The following is a 24,524-nucleotide window of genomic DNA, read 5'->3' as shown; positions in this document are numbered from 1 at the left end:
TTCACACAAAAGTGTATCGGTGATCACCAATTTTCATGTTTATGAACGTTCGGAAACTACATCACTCGATTGTAAGTTATGATCTCGGATCGCACGTCGGAAAGCTGTGCTGTTCGAAATGTCAGTGAATGTTGTTAAATTGTATTGATTCACACAAAAGTGTATCGGTGATAACCAATTTTCACGTTTATGAACGTTCGGAAACGTCATCACTTGATTGTAAGGTGTGATCGCGATTCGTACATCGGAATGCGGTTCAGAACGAAATATCAGTGAATCTGGTTAATTTGTGTCGATTCACACAAAAGTGTATCGGTGATTTCCAATTTTCACGTTTATGAACGTTCGGAAACTACATCACTCGATTGTAAACTGTGATCGCGATTCACACATCGGAAAGCTGTGCTGTTCGAAATGTCAGTGAATGTTGTTAAATTGTATCGATTCACACAAAAGTGGATCGGTGATCACAAATTTTCACGTTTATGAACGTTCGGAAACGACATCACTCGATTGTAAACTGTGATCGCGATTAGCACATCGGAAAGCGATTCAGAACGAAATGTCAGTGAATCTGGTTAATTTGAGTCGATTCACACAAAAGTGTATCGGTGATCACCAATTTTCACGTTTATGAACGTTCGGAAATGACATCACTCGATTGTAAGTTATGATCTCGGATCGCACGTCGGAAAGCTGTTCTGTTCGAAATGTCAGTGAAGCTTGTTAATTTCTATCGATTCATACAAAAGTGTATCGGTGATCTTCCATTTTCACGTTTATGAACGTTCCGAAACTACACCACTCGATTGTAAGCTGTGATCGCGATTAGCACATCGGAAAGCGATTCAGAACGAAATGTCAGTGAATCTGGTTAATTTGTGTCGATTCACACAAAAGTATATCGGTGATCTTCAATTTTCACGTTTATGAACGTTCGGAAATGACATCACTCGATTGTAAGTTATGATCTCGGATCGCACGTCGGAAAGCTGTTCTGTTCGAAATGTCAGTGAAGCTTGTTAATTTCTATCGATTCATACAAAAGTGTATCGGTGATCTTCCATTTTCACGTTTATGAACGTTCCGAAACTACACCACTCGATTGTAAGCTGTGATCGCGATTCGCACATCGGAAAGCGATTCAGAACGAAATGTCAGTGAATCTGGTTAATTTGAGTCGATTCACACAAAAGTGTATCGGTGATCACCAATTTTCACGTTTATGAACGTTCGGAAACGACATCACCCGATTTTAAGTTATGATCTCGGATCGCACGTCGGAAAGCTGTTCTGTTCGAAATGTCAGTGAATGTTGTTAAATTGTATGGACTCACTCAAAAGTGTATCTGTGATCTTCAATTTTCACGTTTATGAACGTTTGGAAACTACACCACTCGATTGTAAGCTGTGATCGCGATTAGCACATCGGAAAGCGATTCAGAACGAAATGTCAGTGAATCTGGTTAATTTGAGTCGATTCACACAAAAATCTATCGGTGATCACCGTTCTTCATGTTTATGAACGTTCGGAAACGACATCACTCGATTGTAAGTTATGATCTCCGATCACACGTCGGAAAGCTGTTCTGTTCGAAATGTCAGTGAATGTTGTTAAATTGTTTCGATTCACACAAAAGTGTATCGGTGATCACCAATTTTCACGTTTATGAACGTTCGGAAATGACATCACTCGATTGTAAGTTATGATCTCGGATCGCACGTGGGAAAGCTGTTCTGTTCGAAATGTCAGTGAATCTTGTTAATTTTTATCAATTCACACAAAAGTGTATCGGTGATCACCAATTTTCATGTTTATGAACGTTCAGAAATGATATCACTCGATTGTAATTTATGATCTCGAATCGAAATGTCATTGGATATTGTTAATTGGTCATGAATTGAACAAAAATTTTATTGGTGATCACCAATCTTCATGTTTATGAAAGTTCGGGAACGTTTTCATCGCTCGATTGTCAGTTCAGATCTCAAATGGCCCTTCGGATTGCGATACTAAATGTCTGTAAAATTGTTGATATGTGACGTTTATCGGTGAACGTTTCCAATCTTTCATAAACATGAAAGTAAGTAATCAGCGATAATCTTGTGTGTTAATCGTTACGAATCAACAATTTTTTCCGACATTTCTATCAGAATCGCAATCCGAAATGCGATTCGAGACCGGAACTGACATTCGAACGATGTCGGTTCTGAACGTTCACAAATATGAAAATTGGTGATCACAAATAAACTTTTGTGTGAATCGTTACAAATTATCAAGATTCACTGACAATTCGAACAGAACAGCTTTCCAACGTGCGATTCGAGATCATAACTTACAAACGAGTGATGTCGTTTCCGAACGTTCATAAACGTGAAAATTGGAGATTACCGATACACTTTTGTGTGAATCGACACAAATTAACCAGATTCACTGACATTTCGTTCTGAATCGCTTTCCGATGTGCGAATCGAGATCATAACTTACAATCGAGTGATGTCGTTTCCGAACCATCATAAACGTGTAAATTGGAGATCACCGATACACTTTTGTGTGAATCGATACAATTTAACAACATTCACTGACATTTCGAAAAGAGCAGCTTTCCGACGTGCGATTCGAGATCATTACTTACAATCGAGTTATGTCGTATCCGAACGTTCATAAACATGAAAATTGGTGATCACCGATAGACTTTGGCGAGATGCGTAACAAATCGACAAGATTCACTGACATTTCGACTAGCATCGCTTTCCGACGTGCGATTCGGGATCATACCTTACAATCGAGTGATGTCGTTTCCGAACGTTCAAAAACATGAAAATTGGTGATCACAGATACACTTTTGTGTGAATCGACACAAATTAACAAGTTTCACTGACATTTCGTTCTGAATCGCTTTCCGATGTGCGAATCGAGAGCATGCATTACCATCGAGTGATGTCGATTCCGAACGTTCATAAACGTGAAAATTAGAGATCACCGATACACTTTTGTGTGAATCGACACAAATTAACCAGATTCACTGACACATTTCTTTCTGAATCGCTTTCCGATGTGCGAATCGAGATCATAACTTACAATCTTGTGATGTCGTTTCCGAACCATCATAAACGTGAAAATTGGAGTTCACCGATACACTATTGTGTGAATCGATACAATTTAACAACATTCACTGACATTTCGAAAAGTGCAGCTTTCCGACGTGCGATTCGAGATCATTACTTACAATCGAGTTATGTCGTATCCGAACGTGCATAAACATGAAAATTGGTGATCACCGATACACTTTTGTATGAATCGATAGAAATTAACAACATTCACTGACATTTCGAACAGAACAGATTTTCGACGTGCGATTCGAGATCACAACTTACAATCGAGTGATGTCGATTCCGAACGTTCATAAACGTGTAAATAGGACATCACCGATACACTTTTGTGTGAATCGACACAAATTAACCAGATTCACTGACATTTCGTTCTGAATCGCTTTCCGATGTGCGAATCGAGATCATAACCTACAATCGAGTGATGTCGTTTCCGAACCATCATAAACGTGAAAATTGGAGATCACCGATACACTTTTGTGTGAATCGAAACAAATTAACCAGATTCACTGACATTTCGTTCTGAATCGCTTTCCTATGTGCGAATCGCGATCACACCTTACAATCGTGTGATGTCGTTTCCGAACGTTCAGAAACGTGAAAATTGGAGATAACCGATGCACTTTTGTGTGAATCGATACAATTTAACAACATTCACAGACATTTCGAACAGAACGGCTTTCCGACGTGCAAGTCGAGATCATAACATACAGTCGAGTGATGTCGTTTCGGAACGTTCATAAACGTGAAAATTGGTGATCACCGATACACTTTTGGGTGAATCGATACAAATTAACAAGGTACACTGACATTTCGTTCTGAAACGCTTTGCGACGTGTAATAATCTCGAATCGCACGTCGGAAAGCGATGCTGGTCGAAATGTCTGTGAATGTTGTTAAATTGTATTGATTCACACAAAAGTGTATCGGTGATAACCAATTTTCACGTTTATGAACGTTCGGAAACGTCATCACTTGATTGTAAGGTGTGATCGCGATTCGTACATCGGAATGCGGTTCAGAACGAAATATCAGTGAATCTGGTTAATTTGTGTCGATTCACACAAAAGTGTATCGGTGATTTCCAATTTTCACGTTTATGAACGTTCGGAAACTACATCACTCGATTGTAAACTGTGATCGCGATTCACACATCGGAAAGCTGTGCTGTTCGAAATGTCAGTGAATGTTGTTAAATTGTATCGATTCACACAAAAGTGGATCGGTGATCACAAATTTTCACGTTTATGAACGTTCGGAAACGACATCACTCGATTGTAAACTGTGATCGCGATTCACACATCGGAAAGCGATTCAGAACGAAATGTCAGTGAATCTGGTTAATTTGAGTCGAATCGCACAAAAGTGTATCGGTGATCTCCAATTTTCACGTTTATGATCGTTCGGAAATGACATCACTCGATTGTAAGTTATGATCTCGGATCGCACGTCGGAAAGCTGTTCTGTTCGAAATGTCAGTGAATCTTGTTAAGTTCTATCGATTCATACAAAAGTGTATCGGTGATCACCAATTTTCACGTTTATGATGGTTCGGAAACGACATCACTCGATTGTAAGCTGTGATCGCGATTCGCACATCGGAAAGCGATTCAGAACGAAATGTCAGTGAATCTGGTTAATTTGAGTCGATTCACACAAAAGTGTATCAGTGATCACCAATTTTCACGTTTATGAACGTTCGGAAATGACATCACTCGATTGTAAGTTATGATCTCGGATCGCACGTCGGAAAGCTGTTCTGTTCGAAATGTCAGTGAATGTTGTTAAATTGTATCGACTCACTCAAAAGTGTATCTGTGATCTTCAATTTTCACGTTTATGAACGTTCGGAAACTACACCACTCGATTGTAAGCTGTGATCGCGATTAGCACATCGGAAAGCGATTCAGAACGAAATGTCAGTGAATCTGGTTAATTTGAGTCGATTCACACAAAAGTGTATCGGTGATCACCAATTTTCACGTTTGTGAACGTTCGGAAATGACATCACTCGATTGTAAGTTATGATCTCGGATCGCACGTCGGAAAGCTGTTCTGTTCGAAATGTCAGTGAAGCTTGTTAATTTCTATCGATTCATACAAAAGTGTATCGGTGATCTTCCATTTTCACGTTTATGAACGTTCCGAAACTACACCACTCGATTGTAAGCTGTGATCGCGATTAGCACATCGGAAAGCGATTCAGAACGAAATGTCAGTGAATCTGGTTAATTTGTGTCGATTCACACAAAAGTATATCGGTGATCTTCAATTTTCACGTTTATGAACGTTCGGAAACGACATCACTCGAATGTAAGGTATGATCTCGAATCGCACGTCGGAAAGCTGGTCAGTTCGAAATGTCAGTGATTCTTGTTCATTTCTATCGATTCATACAAAAGTGTATCGGTGATCACCAATTTTCACGTTTATGATGGTTCGGAAACGACATCACTCGATTGTAAGCTGTGATCGCGATTCGCACATCGGAAAGCGATTCAGAACGAAATGTCAGTGAATCTGGTTAATTTGAGTCGATTCACACAAAAGTGTATCGGTGATCACCAATTTTCACGTTTATGAACGTTCGGAAACGACATCACCCGATTTTAAGTTATGATCTCGGATCGCACGTCGGAAAGCTGTTCTGTTCGAAATGTCAGTGAATGTTGTTAAATTGTATGGACTCACTCAAAAGTGTATCTGTGATCTTCAATTTTCACGTTTATGAACGTTTGGAAACTACACCACTCGATTGTAAGCTGTGATCGCGATTAGCACATCGGAAAGCGATTCAGAACGAAATGTCAGTGAATCTGGTTAATTTGAGTCGATTCACACAAAAATCTATCGGTGATCACCGTTCTTCATGTTTATGAACGTTCGGAAATGATATCACTCGATTGTAATTTATGATCTCGAATCGAAATGTCATTGGATATTGTTAATTGGTCATGAATTGAACAAAAATTTTATTGGTGATCACCAATCTTCATGTTTATGAAAGTTCGGGAACGTTTTCATCGCTCGATTGTCAGTTCAGATCTCAAATGGCCCTTCGGATTGCGATACTAAATGTCTGTAAAATTGTTGATATGTGACGTTTATCGGTGAACGTTTCCAATCTTTCATAAACATGAAAGTAAGTAATCAGCGATAATCTTGTGTGTTAATCGTTACGAATCAACAATTTTTTCCGACATTTCTATCAGAATCGCAATCCGAAATGCGATTCGAGACCGGAACTGACATTCGAACGATGTCGGTTCTGAACGTTCACAAATATGAAAATTGGTGATCACAAATAAACTTTTGTGTGAATCGTTACAAATTATCAAGATTCACTGACAATTCGAACAGAACAGCTTTCCAACGTGCGATTCGAGATCATAACTTACAAACGAGTGATGTCGTTTCCGAACGTTCATAAACGTGAAAATTGGAGTTCACCGATACACTATTGTGTGAATCGATACAATTTAACAACATTCACTGACATTTCGAAAAGTGCAGCTTTCCGACGTGCGATTCGAGATCATTACTTACAATCGAGTTATGTCGTATCCGAACGTGCATAAACGTGTAAATTGGAGATCACCGATACACTTTTGTGTGAATTGATACAATTTAACAACATTCACTGACATTTCGAAAAGAGCAGCTTTCCGACGTGCGATTCGAGATCATTACTTACAATCGAGTTATGTCGTATCCGAACGTTCATAAACATGAAAATTGGTGATCACCGATAGACTTTGGCGAGATGCGTAACAAATCGACAAGATTCACTGACATTTCGACTAGCATCGCTTTCCGACGTGCGATTCGAGATCATACCTTACAATCGAGTGATGTCGTTTCCGAACGTTCAAAAACATGAAAATTGGTGATCACAGATACACTTTTGTGTGAATCGACACAAATTAACAAGTTTCACTGACATTTCGTTCTGAATCGCTTTCCGATGTGCGAATCGAGAGCATGCATTACCATCGAGTGATGTCGATTCCGAACGTTCATAAACGTGAAAATTAGAGATCACCGATACACTTTTGTGTGAATCGACACAAATTAACCAGATTCACTGACATTTCGTTCTGAATCGCTTTCCTATGTGCGAATCGCGATCACACCTTACAATCGTGTGATGTCGTTTCCTAACGTTCAGAGACGTGAAAATTGGAGATAACCGATGCACTTTTGTGTGAATCGATACAATTTAACAACATTCACAGACATTTCGAAAAGAACGGCTTTCCGACGTGCAAGTCGAGATCATAACATACAATCGAGTGATGTCGTTTCGGAACGTTCATAAACGTGAAAATTAGAGATCACCGATACACTTTTGTGTGAATCGACACAAATTAACCAGATTCACTGACACATTTCTTTCTGAATCGCTTTCCGATGTGCGAATCGAGATCATAACTTACAATCGAGTGATGTCGTTTCCGAACCATCATAAACGTGAAAATTGGAGTTCACCGATACACTATTGTATGAATCGATACAATTTAACAACATTCACTGACATTTCGAAAAGTGCAGCTTTCCGACGTGCGATTCGAGATCATTACTTACAATCGAGTTATGTCGTATCCGAACGTGCATAAACCTGAAAATTGGTGATCACCGATACACTTTTGTATGAATCGATAGAAATTAACAACATTCACTGACATTTCGAACAGAACAGATTTCCGACGTGCGATTCGAGATCACAACTTACAATCGAGTGATGTCGATTCCGAACGTTCATAAACGTGTAAATAGGACATCACCGATACACTTTTGTGTGAATCGACACAAATTAACCAGATTCACTGACATTTCGTTCTGAATCGCTTTCCGATGTGCGAATCGAGATCATAACCTACAATCGAGTGATGTCGTTTCGGAACGTTCATAAACGTGAAAATTAGAGATCACCGATACACTTTTGTGTGAATCGACACAAATTAACCAGATTCACTGACACATTTCTTTCTGAATCGCTTTCCGATGTGCGAATCGAGATCATAACTTACAATCGAGTGATGTCGTTTCCGAACCATCATAAACGTGAAAATTGGAGTTCACCGATACACTATTGTGTGAATCGATACAATTTAACAACATTCACTGACATTTCGAAAAGTGCAGCTTTCCGACGTGCGATTCGAGATCATTACTTACAATCGAGTTATGTCGTATCCGAACGTGCATAAACGTGTAAATTGGAGATCACCGATACACTTTTGTGTGAATCGATACAATTTAACAACATTCACTGACATTTCGAAAAGAGCAGCTTTCCGACGTGCGATTCGAGATCATTACTTACAATCGAATTATGTCGTATCCGAACGTTCATAAACATGAAAATTGGTGATCACCGATAGACTTTGGCGAGATGCGTAACAAATCGACAAGATTCACTGACATTTCGACTAGCATCGCTTTCCGACGTGCGATTCGAGATCATACCTTACAATCGAGTGATGTCGTTTCCGAACGTTCAAAAACATGAAAATTGGTGATCACAGATACACTTTTGTGTGAATCGACACAAATTAACAAGTTTCACTGACATTTCGTTCTGAATCGCTTTCCGATGTGCGAATCGAGAGCATGCATTACCATCGAGTGATGTCGATTCCGAACGTTCATAAACGTGAAAATTAGAGATCACCGATACACTTTTGTGTGAATCGACACAAATTAACCAGATTCACTGACATTTCGTTCTGAATCGCTTTCCTATGTGCGAATCGCGATCACACCTTACAATCGTGTGATGTCGTTTCCTAACGTTCAGAGACGTGAAAATTGGAGATAACCGATGCACTTTTGTGTGAATCGATACAATTTAACAACATTCACAGACATTTCGAACAGAACGGCTTTCCGACGTGCAAGTCGAGATCATAACATACAATCGAGTGATGTCGTTTCGGAACGTTCATAAACGTGAAAATTAGAGATCACCGATACACTTTTGTGTGAATCGACACAAATTAACCAGATTCACTGACATTTCGTTCTGAATCGCTTTCCGATGTGCGAATCGCGATCACAGCTTACAATCGAGTGATGTCGTTTCCGAACGTTCATAAACGTGAAAATTGGAGATCACCGATACACTTTTGTGTGAATCGACACAAATTAACCAGATTCACTGACACATTTCTTTCTGAATCGCTTTCCGATGTGCGAATCGAGATCATAACTTACAATCGAGTGATGTCGTTTCCGAACCATCATAAACGTGAAAATTGGAGTTCACCGATACACTATTGTGTGAATCGATACAATTTAACAACATTCACTGACATTTCGAAAAGTGCAGCTTTCCGACGTGCGATTCGAGATCATTACTTACAATCGAGTTATGTCGTATCCGAACGTGCATAAACATGAAAATTGGTGATCACCGATACACTTTTGTATGAATCGATAGAAATTAACAACATTCACTGACATTTCGAACAGAACAGATTTCCGACGTGCGATTCGAGATCACAACTTACAATCGAGTGATGTCGATTCCGAACGTTCATAAACGTGTAAATAGGACATCACCGATACACTTTTGTGTGAATCGACACAAATTAACCAGATTCACTGACATTTCGTTCTGAATCGCTTTCCGATGTGCGAATCGAGATCATAACCTACAATCGAGTGATGTCGTTTCCGAACCATCATAAACGTGAAAATTGGAGATCACCGATGATACACTTTTGAGTGAATCGAAACAAATTAACCAGATTCACTGACATTTCGTTCTGAATCGCTTTCCTATGTGCGAATCGCGATCACACCTTACAATCGTGTGATGTCGTTTCCGAACATTCAGAAACGTGAAAATTGGAGATAACCGATGCACTTTTGTGTGAATCGATACAATTTAACAACATTCACAGACATTTCGAACAGAACGGCTTTCCGACGTGCAAGTCGAGATCATAACATACAATCGAGTGATGTCGTTTCGGAACGTTCATAAACGTGAAAATTGGTGATCACCGATACACTTTTGGGTGAATCGATACAAATTAACAAGGTACACTGACATTTCGTTCTGAAACGCTTTGCGACGTGTAATAATCTCGAATCGCACGTCGGAAAGCGATGCTGGCCGAAATGTCAGTGAATGTTGTTAAATTGTATTGATTCACACAAAAGTGTATCGGTGATAACCAATTTTCACGTTTATGAACGTTCGGAAATGACATCACTCGATTGTAAGTTATGATCTCGGGTCGCACGTCGGAAAGCTGTTCTGTTCGAAATGTCAGTGAATCTTGTTAATTTCTATCGATTCATACAAAAGTGTATCTGTGATCTTCAATTTTCACGTTTATGAACGTTTGGAAACTACACCACTCGATTGTAAGCTGTGATCGCGATTAGCACATCGGAAAGCGATTCAGAACGAAATGTCAGTGAATCTGGTTAATTTGAGTCGATTCACACAAAAATCTATCGGTGATCACCGTTCTTCATGTTTATGAACGTTCGGAAACGACATCACTCGATTGTAAGTTATGATCTCCGATCACACGTCGGAAAGCTGTTCTGTTCGAAATGTCAGTGAATGTTGTTAAATTGTTTCGATTCACACAAAAGTGTATCGGTGATCACCAATTTTCACGTTTATGAACGTTCGGAAATGACATCACTCGATTGTAAGTTATGATCTCGGATCGCACGTGGGAAAGCTGTTCTGTTCGAAATGTCAGTGAATCTTGTTAATTTTTATCAATTCACACAAAAGTGTATCGGTGATCACCAATTTTCATGTTTATGAACGTTCGGAAATGATATCACTCGATTGTAATTTATGATCTCGAATCGAAATGTCATTGGATATTGTTAATTGGTCATGAATTGAACAAAAATTTTATTGGTGATCACCAATCTTCATGTTTATGAAAGTTCGGGAACGTTTTCATCGCTCGATTGTCAGTTCAGATCTCAAATGGCCCTTCGGATTGCGATACTAAATGTCTGTAAAATTGTTGATATGTGACGTTTATCGGTGAACGTTTCCAATCTTTCATAAACATGAAAGTAAGTAATCAGCGATAATCTTGTGTGTTAATCGTTACGAATCAACAATTTTTTCCGACATTTCTATCAGAATCGCAATCCGAAATGCGATTCGAGACCGGAACTGACATTCGAACGATGTCGGTTCTGAACGTTCACAAATATGAAAATTGGTGATCACAAATAAACTTTTGTGTGAATCGTTACAAATTATCAAGATTCACTGACAATTCGAACAGAACAGCTTTCCAACGTGCGATTCGAGATCATAACTTACAAACGAGTGATGTCGTTTCCGAACGTTCATAAACGTGAAAATTGGAGATTACCGATACACTTTTGTGTGAATCGACACAAATTAACCAGATTCACTGACATTTCATTCTGAATCGCTTTCCGATGTGCGAATCGAGATCATAACTTACAATCGAGTGATGTCGTTTCCGAACCATCATAAACGTGTAAATTGGAGATCACCGATACACTTTTGTGTGAATTGATACAATTTAACAACATTCACTGACATTTCGAAAAGAGCAGCTTTCCGACGTGCGATTCGAGATCATTACTTACAATCGAGTTATGTCGTATCCGAACGTTCATAAACATGAAAATTGGTGATCACCGATAGACTTTGGCGAGATGCGTAACAAATCGACAAGATTCACTGACATTTCGACTAGCATCGCTTTCCGACGTGCGATTCGAGATCATACCTTACAATCGAGTGATGTCGTTTCCGAACGTTCAAAAACATGAAAATTGGTGATCACAGATACACTTTTGTGTGAATCGACACAAATTAACAAGTTTCACTGACATTTCGTTCTGAATCGCTTTCCGATGTGCGAATCGAGAGCATGCATTACCATCGAGTGATGTCGATTCCGAACGTTCATAAACGTGAAAATTAGAGATCACCGATACACTTTTGTGTGAATCGACACAAATTAACCAGATTCACTGACATTTCGTTCTGAATCGCTTTCCTATGTGCGAATCGCGATCACACCTTACAATCGTGTGATGTCGTTTCCTAACGTTCAGAGACGTGAAAATTGGAGATAACCGATGCACTTTTGTGTGAATCGATACAATTTAACAACATTCACAGACATTTCGAAAAGAACGGCTTTCCGACGTGCAAGTCGAGATCATAACATACAATCGAGTGATGTCGTTTCGGAACGTTCATAAACGTGAAAATTAGAGATCACCGATACACTTTTGTGTGAATCGACACAAATTAACCAGATTCACTGACACATTTCTTTCTGAATCGCTTTCCGATGTGCGAATCGAGATCATAACTTACAATCGAGTGATGTCGTTTCCGAACCATCATAAACGTGAAAATTGGAGTTCACCGATACACTATTGTGTGAATCGATACAATTTAACAACATTCACTGACATTTCGAAAAGTGCAGCTTTCCGACGTGCGATTCGAGATCATTACTTACAATCGAGTTATGTCGTATCCGAACGTGCATAAACATGAAAATTGGTGATCACCGATACACTTTTGTATGAATCGATAGAAATTAACAACATTCACTGACATTTCGAACAGAACAGATTTCCGACGTGCGATTCGAGATCACAACTTACAATCGAGTGATGTCGATTCCGAACGTTCATAAACGTGTAAATAGGACATCACCGATACACTTTTGTGTGAATCGACACAAATTAACCAGATTCACTGACATTTCGTTCTGAATCGCTTTCCGATGTGCGAATCGAGATCATAACCTACAATCGAGTGATGTCGTTTCGGAACGTTCATAAACGTGAAAATTAGAGATCACCGATACACTTTTGTGTGAATCGACACAAATTAACCAGATTCACTGACACATTTCTTTCTGAATCGCTTTCCGATGTGCGAATCGAGATCATAACTTACAATCGAGTGATGTCGTTTCCGAACCATCATAAACGTGAAAATTGGAGTTCACCGATACACTATTGTGTGAATCGATACAATTTAACAACATTCACTGACATTTCGAAAAGTGCAGCTTTCCGACGTGCGATTCGAGATCATTACTTACAATCGAGTTATGTCGTATCCGAACGTGCATAAACGTGTAAATTGGAGATCACCGATACACTTTTGTGTGAATCGATACAATTTAACAACATTCACTGACATTTCGAAAAGAGCAGCTTTCCGACGTGCGATTCGAGATCATTACTTACAATCGAATTATGTCGTATCCGAACGTTCATAAACATGAAAATTGGTGATCACCGATAGACTTTGGCGAGATGCGTAACAAATCGACAAGATTCACTGACATTTCGTTCTGAATCGCTTTCCGATGTGCGAATCGAGAGCATGCATTACCATCGAGTGATGTCGATTCCGAACGTTCATAAACGTGAAAATTAGAGATCACCGATACACTTTTGTGTGAATCGACACAAATTAACCAGATTCACTGACATTTCGTTCTGAATCGCTTTCCGATGTGCGAATCGCGATCACAGCTTACAATCGAGTGATGTCGTTTCCGAACGTTCATAAACGTGAAAATTGGAGATCACCGATACACTTTTGTGTGAATCGACACAAATTAACCAGATTCACTGACACATTTCTTTCTGAATCGCTTTCCGATGTGCGAATCGAGATCATAACTTACAATCGAGTGATGTCGTTTCCGAACCATCATAAACGTGAAAATTGGAGTTCACCGATACACTATTGTGTGAATCGATACAATTTAACAACATTCACTGACATTTCGAAAAGTGCAGCTTTCCGACGTGCGATTCGAGATCATTACTTACAATCGAGTTATGTCGTATCCGAACGTGCATAAACATGAAAATTGGTGATCACCGATACACTTTTGTATGAATCGATAGAAATTAACAACATTCACTGACATTTCGAACAGAACAGATTTCCGACGTGCGATTCGAGATCACAACTTACAATCGAGTGATGTCGATTCCGAACGTTCATAAACGTGTAAATAGGACATCACCGATACACTTTTGTGTGAATCGACACAAATTAACCAGATTCACTGACATTTCGTTCTGAATCGCTTTCCGATGTGCGAATCGAGATCATAACCTACAATCGAGTGATGTCGTTTCCGAACCATCATAAACGTGAAAATTGGAGATCACCGATGATACACTTTTGAGTGAATCGAAACAAATTAACCAGATTCACTGACATTTCGTTCTGAATCGCTTTCCTATGTGCGAATCGCGATCACACCTTACAATCGTGTGATGTCGTTTCCGAACATTCAGAAACGTGAAAATTGGAGATAACCGATGCACTTTTGTGTGAATCGATACAATTTAACAACATTCACAGACATTTCGAACAGAACGGCTTTCCGACGTGCAAGTCGAGATCATAACATACAATCGAGTGATGTCGTTTCGGAACGTTCATAAACGTGAAAATTGGTGATCACCGATACACTTTTGGGTGAATCGATACAAATTAACAAGGTACACTGACATTTCGTTCTGAAACGCTTTGCGACGTGTAATAATCTCGAATCGCACGTCGGAAAGCGATGCTGGCCGAAATGTCAGTGAATGTTGTTAAATTGTATTGATTCACACAAAAGTGTATCGGTGATAACCAATTTTCACGTTTATGAACGTTCGGAAATGACATCACTCGATTGTAAGTTATGATCTCGGGTCGCACGTCGGAAAGCTGTTCTGTTCGAAATGTCAGTGAATCTTGTTAATTTCTATCGATTCATACAAAAGTGTATCTGTGATCTTCAATTTTCACGTTTATGAACGTTTGGAAACTACACCACTCGATTGTAAGCTGTGATCGCGATTAGCACATCGGAAAGCGATTCAGAACGAAATGTCAGTGCATCTGGTTAATTTGAGTCGATTCACACAAAAATCTATCGGTGATCACCGTTCTTCATGTTTATGAACGTTCGGAAACGACATCACTCGATTGTAAGTTATGATCTCCGATCACACGTCGGAAAGCTGTTCTGTTCGAAATGTCAGTGAATGTTGTTAAATTGTTTCGATTCACACAAAAGTGTATCGGTGATCACCAATTTTCACGTTTATGAACGTTCGGAAATGACATCACTCGATTGTAAGTTATGATCTCGGATCGCACGTGGGAAAGCTGTTCTGTTCGAAATGTCAGTGAATCTTGTTAATTTTTATCAATTCACACAAAAGTGTATCGGTGATCACCAATTTTCATGTTTATGAACGTTCGGAAATGATATCACTCGATTGTAATTTATGATCTCGAATCGAAATGTCATTGGATATTGTTAATTGGTCATGAATTGAACAAAAATTTTATTGGTGATCACCAATCTTCATGTTTATGAAAGTTCGGGAACGTTTTCATCGCTCGATTGTCAGTTCAGATCTCAAATGGCCCTTCGGATTGCGATACTAAATGTCTGTAAAATTGTTGATATGTGACGTTTATCGGTGAACGTTTCCAATCTTTCATAAACATGAAAGTAAGTAATCAGCGATAATCTTGTGTGTTAATCGTTACGAATCAACAATTTTTTCCGACATTTCTATCAGAATCGCAATCCGAAATGCGATTCGAGACCGGAACTGACATTCGAACGATGTCGGTTCTGAACGTTCACAAATATGAAAATTGGTGATCACAAATAAACTTTTGTGTGAATCGTTACAAATTATCAAGATTCACTGACAATTCGAACAGAACAGCTTTCCAACGTGCGATTCGAGATCATAACTTACAAACGAGTGATGTCGTTTCCGAACGTTCATAAACGTGAAAATTGGAGATTACCGATACACTTTTGTGTGAATCGACACAAATTAACCAGATTCACTGACATTTCATTCTGAATCGCTTTCCGATGTGCGAATCGAGATCATAACTTACAATCGAGTGATGTCGTTTCCGAACCATCATAAACGTGTAAATTGGAGATCACCGATACACTTTTGTGTGAATTGATACAATTTAACAACATTCACTGACATTTCGAAAAGAGCAGCTTTCCGACGTGCGATTCGAGATCATTACTTACAATCGAGTTATGTCGTATCCGAACGTTCATAAACATGAAAATTGGTGATCACCGATAGACTTTGGCGAGATGCGTAACAAATCGACAAGATTCACTGACATTTCGACTAGCATCGCTTTCCGACGTGCGATTCGAGATCATACCTTACAATCGAGTGATGTCGTTTCCGAACGTTCAAAAACATGAAAATTGGTGATCACAGATACACTTTTGTGTGAATCGACACAAATTAACAAGTTTCACTGACATTTCGTTCTGAATCGCTTTCCGATGTGCGAATCGAGAGCATGCATTACCATCGAGTGATGTCGATTCCGAACGTTCATAAACGTGAAAATTAGAGATCACCGATACACTTTTGTGTGAATCGACACAAATTAACCAGATTCACTGACATTTCGTTCTGAATCGCTTTCCTATGTGCGAATCGCGATCACACCTTACAATCGTGTGATGTCGTTTCCTAACGTTCAGAGACGTGAAAATTGGAGATAACCGATGCACTTTTGTGTGAATCGATACAATTTAACAACATTCACAGACATTTCGAAAAGAACGGCTTTCCGACGTGCAAGTCGAGATCATAACATACAATCGAGTGATGTCGTTTCGGAACGTTCATAAACGTGAAAATTAGAGATCACCGATACACTTTTGTGTGAATCGACACAAATTAACCAGATTCACTGACACATTTCTTTCTGAATCGCTTTCCGATGTGCGAATCGAGATCATAACTTACAATCGAGTGATGTCGTTTCCGAACCATCATAAACGTGAAAATTGGAGTTCACCGATACACTATTGTGTGAATCGATACAATTTAACAACATTCACTGACATTTCGAAAAGTGCAGCTTTCCGACGTGCGATTCGAGATCATTACTTACAATCGAGTTATGTCGTATCCGAACGTGCATAAACATGAAAATTGGTGATCACCGATACACTTTTGTATGAATCGATAGAAATTAACAACATTCACTGACATTTCGAACAGAACAGATTTCCGACGTGCGATTCGAGATCACAACTTACAATCGAGTGATGTCGATTCCGAACGTTCATAAACGTGTAAATAGGACATCACCGATACACTTTTGTGTGAATCGACACAAATTAACCAGATTCACTGACATTTCGTTCTGAATCGCTTTCCGATGTGCGAATCGAGATCATAACCTACAATCGAGTGATGTCGTTTCGGAACGTTCATAAACGTGAAAATTAGAGATCACCGATACACTTTTGTGTGAATCGACACAAATTAACCAGATTCACTGACACATTTCTTTCTGAATCGCTTTCCGATGTGCGAATCGAGATCATAACTTACAATCGAGTGATGTCGTTTCCGAACCATCATAAACGTGAAAATTGGAGTTCACCGATACACTATTGTGTGAATCGATACAATTTAACAACATTCACTGACATTTCGAAAAGTGCAGCTTTCCGACGTGCGATTCGAGATCATTACTTACAATCGAGTTATGTCGTATCCGAACGTGCATAAACGTGTAAATTGGAGATCACCGATACACTTTTGTGTGAATCGATACAATTTAACAACATTCACTGACATTTCGAAAAGAGCAGCTTTCCGACGTGCGATTCGAGATCATTACTTACAATCGAATTATGTCGTATCCGAACGTTCATAAACATGAAAATTGGTGATCACCGATAGACTTTGGCGAGATGCGTAACAAATCGACAAGATTCACTGACATTTCGACTAGCATCGCTTTCCGACGTGCGATTCGAGATCATACCTTACAATCGAGTGATGTCGTTTCCGAACGTTCAAAAACATGAAAATTGGTGATCACAGATACACTTTTGTGTGAATCGACACAAATTAACAAGTTTCACTGACATTTCGTTCTGAATCGCTTTCCGATGTGCGAATCGAGAGCATGCATTACCATCGAGTGATGTCGATTCCGAACGTTCATAAACGTGAAAACTAGAGATCACCGATACACTTTTGTGTGAATCGACACAAATTAACCAGATTCACTGACATTTCGTTCTGAATCGCTTTCCTATGTGCGAATCGCGATCACACCTTACAATCGTGTGATGTCGTTTCCGAACGTTCATAAACGTGAAAATTGGAGATCACCGATACACTTTTGTGTGAATCGACACAAATTAACCAGATTCACTGACACATTTCTTTCTGAATCGCTTTCCGATGTGCGAATCGAGATCATAACTTACAATCGAGTGATGTCGTTTCCGAACCATCATAAACGTGAAAATTGGAGTTCACCGATACACTATTGTGTGAATCGATACAATTTAACAACATTCACTGACATTTCGAAAAGTGCAGCTTTCCGACGTGCGATTCGAGATCATTACTTACAATCGAGTTATGTCGTATCCGAACGTGCATAAACATGAAAATTGGTGATCACCGATACACTTTTGTATGAATCGATAGAAATTAACAACATTCACTGACATTTCGAACAGAACAGATTTCCGACGTGCGATTCGAGATCACAACTTACAATCGAGTGATGTCGATTCCGAACGTTCATAAACGTGTAAATAGGACATCACCGATACACTTTTGTGTGAATCGACACAAATTAACCAGATTCACTGACATTTCGTTCTGAATCGCTTTCCGATGTGCGAATCGAGATCATAACCTACAATCGAGTGATGTCGTTTCCGAACCATCATAAACGTGAAAATTGGAGATCACCGATGATACACTTTTGAGTGAATCGAAACAAATTAACCAGATTCACTGACATTTCGTTCTGAATCGCTTTCCTATGTGCGAATCGCGATCACACCTTACAATCGTGTGATGTCGTTTCCGAACGTTCAGAAACGTGAAAATTGGAGATAACCGATGCACTTTTGTGTGAATCGATACAATTTAACAACATTCATAGACATTTCGAACAGAACGGCTTTCCGACGTGCAAGTCGAGATCATAACATACAATCGAGTGATGTCGTTTCGGAACGTTCATAAACGTGAAAATTGGTGATCACCGATACACTTTTGGGTGAATCGATACAAATTAACAAGGTACACTGACATTTCGTTCTGAAACGCTTTGCGACGTGTAATAATCTCGAATCGCACGTCGGAAAGCGATGCTGGTCGAAATGTCAGTGAATGTTGTTAAATTGTATTGATTCACACAAAAGTGTATCGGTGATAACCAATTTTCACGTTTATGAACGTTCGGAAACGTCATCACTTGATTGTAAAGTGTGATCGCGATTCGTACATCGGAATGCGGTTCAGAACGAAATATCAGTGAATCTGGTTAATTTGTGTCGATTCACACAAAAGTGTATCGTCGATCTCAAATTTTCACGTTTATGAACGTTCGGAAACTACATCACTCGATTGTTAGTTATGATCTCGGATCGCACGTCGGAAAGCTGTGCTGTTCGAAATGTCAGTGAATGTTGTTAAATTGTATCGATTCACACAAAAGTGGATCGGTGATCACAAATTTTCACGTTTATGAACGTTCGGAAACGACATCACTCGATTGTAAGGTGAGACCGCGATTCGCACATCGGAAAGCGATTCAGAACGAAATGTCAGTGAATCTGGTTAATTTGTGTCGATTCACACAAAAGTATATCGGTGATCTTCAATTTTCACGTTTATGAACGTTCGGAAACGACATCACTCGAATGTAAGGTATGATCTCGAATCGCACGTCGGAAAGCTGGTCAGTTCGAAATGTCAGTGATTCTTGTTCATTTCTATCGATTCATACAAAAGTGTATCGGTGATCACCAATTTTCACGTTTATGATGGTTCGGAAACGACATCACTCGATTGTAAGCTGTGATCGCGATTCGCACATCGGAAAGCGATTCAGAACGAAATGTCAGTGAATCTGGTTAATTTGAGTCGATTCACACAAAACGTATCGGTGATCACCAATTTTCACGTTTATGAACGTTCGGAAATGACATCACTCGATTGTAAGTTATGATCTCGGATCGCACGTCGGAAAGCTGTTCTGTTCGAAATGTCAGTGAATCTTGTTAATTTCTATCGATTCATACAAAAGTGTATCGGTGATCTTCAATTTTCACGTTTATGAACGTTCCGAAACTACACCACTCGATTGTAAGCTGTGATCGCGATTAGCACATCGGAAAGCGATTCAGAACGAAATGTCAGTGAATCTGGTTAATTTGAGTCGATTCACACAAAAATCTATCGGTGATCACCGTTCTTCATGTTTATGAACGTTCGGAAACGACATCACTCGATTGTAAGTTATGATCTCCGATCACACGTCGGAAAGCTGTTCTGTTCGAAATGTCAGTGAATGTTGTTAAATTGTTTCGATTCACACAAAAGTGTATCGGTGATCACCAATTTTCACGTTTATGAACGTTCGGAAATGACATCACTCGATTGTAAGTTATGATCTCGGATCGCACGTGGGAAAGCTGTTCTGTTCGAAATGTCAGTGAATCTTGTTAATTTTTATCAATTCACACAAAAGTGTATCGGTGATCACCAATTTTCATGTTTATGAACGTTCGGAAACTACATCACTCGATTGTAAGTTATGATCTCGGATCGCACGTCGGAAAGCTGTGCTGTTCGAAATGTCAGTGAATGTTGTTAAATTGTATTGATTCACACAAAAGTGTATCGGTGATAACCAATTTTCACGTTTATGAACGTTCGGAAACGTCATCACTTGATTGTAAGGTGTGATCGCGATTCGTACATCGGAATGCGGTTCAGAACGAAATATCAGTGAATCTGGTTAATTTGTGTCGATTCACACAAAAGTGTATCGGTGATTTCCAATTTTCACGTTTATGAACGTTCGGAAACTACATCACTCGATTGTAAACTGTGATCGCGATTCACACATCGGAAAGCTGTGCTGTTCGAAATGTCAGTGAATGTTGTTAAATTGTATCGATTCACACAAAAGTGGATCGGTGATCACAAATTTTCACGTTTATGAACGTTCGGAAACGACATCACTCGATTGTAAACTGTGATCGCGATTAGCACATCGGAAAGCGATTCAGAACGAAATGTCAGTGAATCTGGTTAATTTGAGTCGATTCACACAAAAGTGTATCGGTGATCACCAATTTTCACGTTTATGAACGTTCGGAAATGACATCACTCGATTGTAAGTTATGATCTCGGATCGCACGTCGGAAAGCTGTTCTGTTCGAAATGTCAGTGAAGCTTGTTAATTTCTATCGATTCATACAAAAGTGTATCGGTGATCTTCCATTTTCACGTTTATGAACGTTCCGAAACTACACCACTCGATTGTAAGCTGTGATCGCGATTAGCACATCGGAAAGCGATTCAGAACGAAATGTCAGTGAATCTGGTTAATTTGTGTCGATTCACACAAAAGTATATCGGTGATCTTCAATTTTCACGTTTATGAACGTTCGGAAACGACATCACTCGAATGTAAGGTATGATCTCGAATCGCACGTCGGAAAGCTGGTCAGTTCGAAATGTCAGTGATTCTTGTTCATTTCTATCGATTCATACAAAAGTGTATCGGTGATCACCAATTTTCACGTTTATGATGGTTCGGAAACGACATCACTCGATTGTAAGCTGTGATCGCGATTCGCACATCGGAAAGCGATTCAGAACGAAATGTCAGTGAATCTGGTTAATTTGAGTCGATTCACACAAAAGTGTATCGGTGATCACCAATTTTCACGTTTATGAACGTTCGGAAACGACATCACCCGATTTTAAGTTATGATCTCGGATCGCACGTCGGAAAGCTGTTGTGTTCGAAATGTCAGTGAATGTTGTTAAATTGTATGGACTCACTCAAAAGTGTATCTGTGATCTTCAATTTTCACGTTTATGAACGTTTGGAAACTACACCACTCGATTGTAAGCTGTGATCGCGATTAGCACATCGGAAAGCGATTCAGAACGAAATGTCAGTGAATCTGGTTAATTTGAGTCGATTCACACAAAAATCTATCGGTGATCACCGTTCTTCATGTTTATGAACGTTCGGAAACGACATCACTCGATTGTAAGTTATGATCTCCGATCACACGTCGGAAAGCTGTTCTGTTCGAAATGTCAGTGAATGTTGTTAAATTGTTTCGATTCACACAAAAGTGTATCGGTGATCACCAATTTTCACGTTTATGAACGTTCGGAAATGACATCACTCGATTGTAAGTTATGATCTCGGATCGCACGTGGGAAAGCTGTTCTGTTCGAAATGTTGGTGAATCTTGTTAATTTTTATCAATTCACACAAAAGTGTATCGGTGATCACCAATTTTCATGTTTATGAACGTTCGGAAATGATATCACTCGATTGTAATTTATGATCTCGAATCGAAATGTCATTGGATATTGTTAATTGGTCATGAATTGAACAAAAATTTTATTGGTGATCACCAATCTTCATGTTTATGAAAGTTCGGGAACGTTTTCATCGCTCGATTGTCAGTTCAGATCTCAAATGGCCCTTCGGATTGCGATACTAAATGTCTGTAAAATTGTTGATATGTGACGTTTATCGGTGAACGTTTCCAATCTTTCATAAACATGAAAGTAAGTAATCAGCGATAATCTTGTGTGTTAATCGTTACGAATCAACAATTTTTTCCGACATTTCTATCAGAATCGCAATCCGAAATGCGATTCGAGACCGGAACTGACATTCGAACGATGTCGGTTCTGAACGTTCACAAATATGAAAATTGGTGATCACAAATAAACTTTTGTGTGAATCGTTACAAATTATCAAGATTCACTGACAATTCGAACAGAACAGCTTTCCAACGTGCGATTCGAGATCATAACTTAGAAACGAGTGATGTCGTTTCCGAACGTTCATAAACGTGAAAATTGGAGATTACCGATACACTTTTGTGTGAATCGACACAAATTAACCAGATTCACTGACATTTCGTTCTGAATCGCTTTCCGATGTGCGAATCGAGATCATAACTTACAATCGAGTGATGTCGTTTCCGAACCATCATAAACGTGTAAATTGGAGATCACCGATACACTTTTGTGTGAATCGATACAATTTAACAACATTCACTGACATTTCGAAAAGAGCAGCTTTCCGACGTGCGATTCGAGATCATTACTTACAATCGAGTTATGTCGTATCCGAACGTTCATAAACATGAAAATTGGTGATCACCGATAGACTTTGGCGAGATGCGTAACAAATCGACAAGATTCACTGACATTTCGACTAGCATCGCTTTCCGACGTGCGATTCGGGATCATACCTTACAATCGAGTGATGTCGTTTCCGAACGTTCAAAAACATGAAAATTGGTGATCACAGATACACTTTTGTGTGAATCGACACAAATTAACAAGTTTCACTGACATTTCGTTCTGAATCGCTTTCCGATGTGCGAATCGAGAGCATGCATTACCATCGAGTGATGTCGATTCCGAACGTTCATAAACGTGAAAATTAGAGATCACCGATACACTTTTGTGTGAATCGACACAAATTAACCAGATTCACTGACACATTTCTTTCTGAATCGCTTTCCGATGTGCGAATCGAGATCATAACTTACAATCGAGTGATGTCGTTTCCGAACCATCATAAACGTGAAAATTGGAGTTCACCGATACACTATTGTGTGAATCGATACAATTTAACAACATTCACTGACATTTCGAAAAGTGCAGCTTTCCGACGTGCGATTCGAGATCATTACTTACAATCGAGTTATGTCGTATCCGAACGTGCATAAACATGAAAATTGGTGATCACCGATACACTTTTGTATGAATCGATAGAAATTAACAACATTCACTGACATTTCGAACAGAACAGATTTCCGACGTGCGATTCGAGATCACAACTTACAATCGAGTGATGTCGATTCCGAACGTTCATAAACGTGTAAATAGGACATCACCGATACACTTTTGTGTGAATCGACACAAATTAACCAGATTCACTGACATTTCGTTCTGAATCGCTTTCCGATGTGCGAATCGAGATCATAACCTACAATCGAGTGATGTCGTTTCCGAACCATCATAAACGTGAAAATTGGAGATCACCGATGATACACTTTTGAGTGAATCGAAACAAATTAACCAGATTCACTGACATTTCGTTCTGAATCGCTTTCCTATGTGCGAATCGCGATCACACCTTACAATCGTGTGATGTCGTTTCCGAACATTCAGAAACGTGAAAATTGGAGATAACCGATGCACTTTTGTGTGAATCGATACAATTTAACAACATTCACAGACATTTCGAACAGAACGGCTTTCCGACGTGCAAGTCGAGATCATAACATACAATCGAG

The sequence above is a fragment of the Venturia canescens genome, chromosome 5 (genome assembly GCF_019457755.1).
Source record: "Venturia canescens isolate UGA chromosome 5, ASM1945775v1, whole genome shotgun sequence".
In the NCBI taxonomy this organism is placed as follows: domain Eukaryota; kingdom Metazoa; phylum Arthropoda; class Insecta; order Hymenoptera; family Ichneumonidae; genus Venturia; species Venturia canescens.
This window is presented reverse-complemented; position numbering follows the sequence as displayed.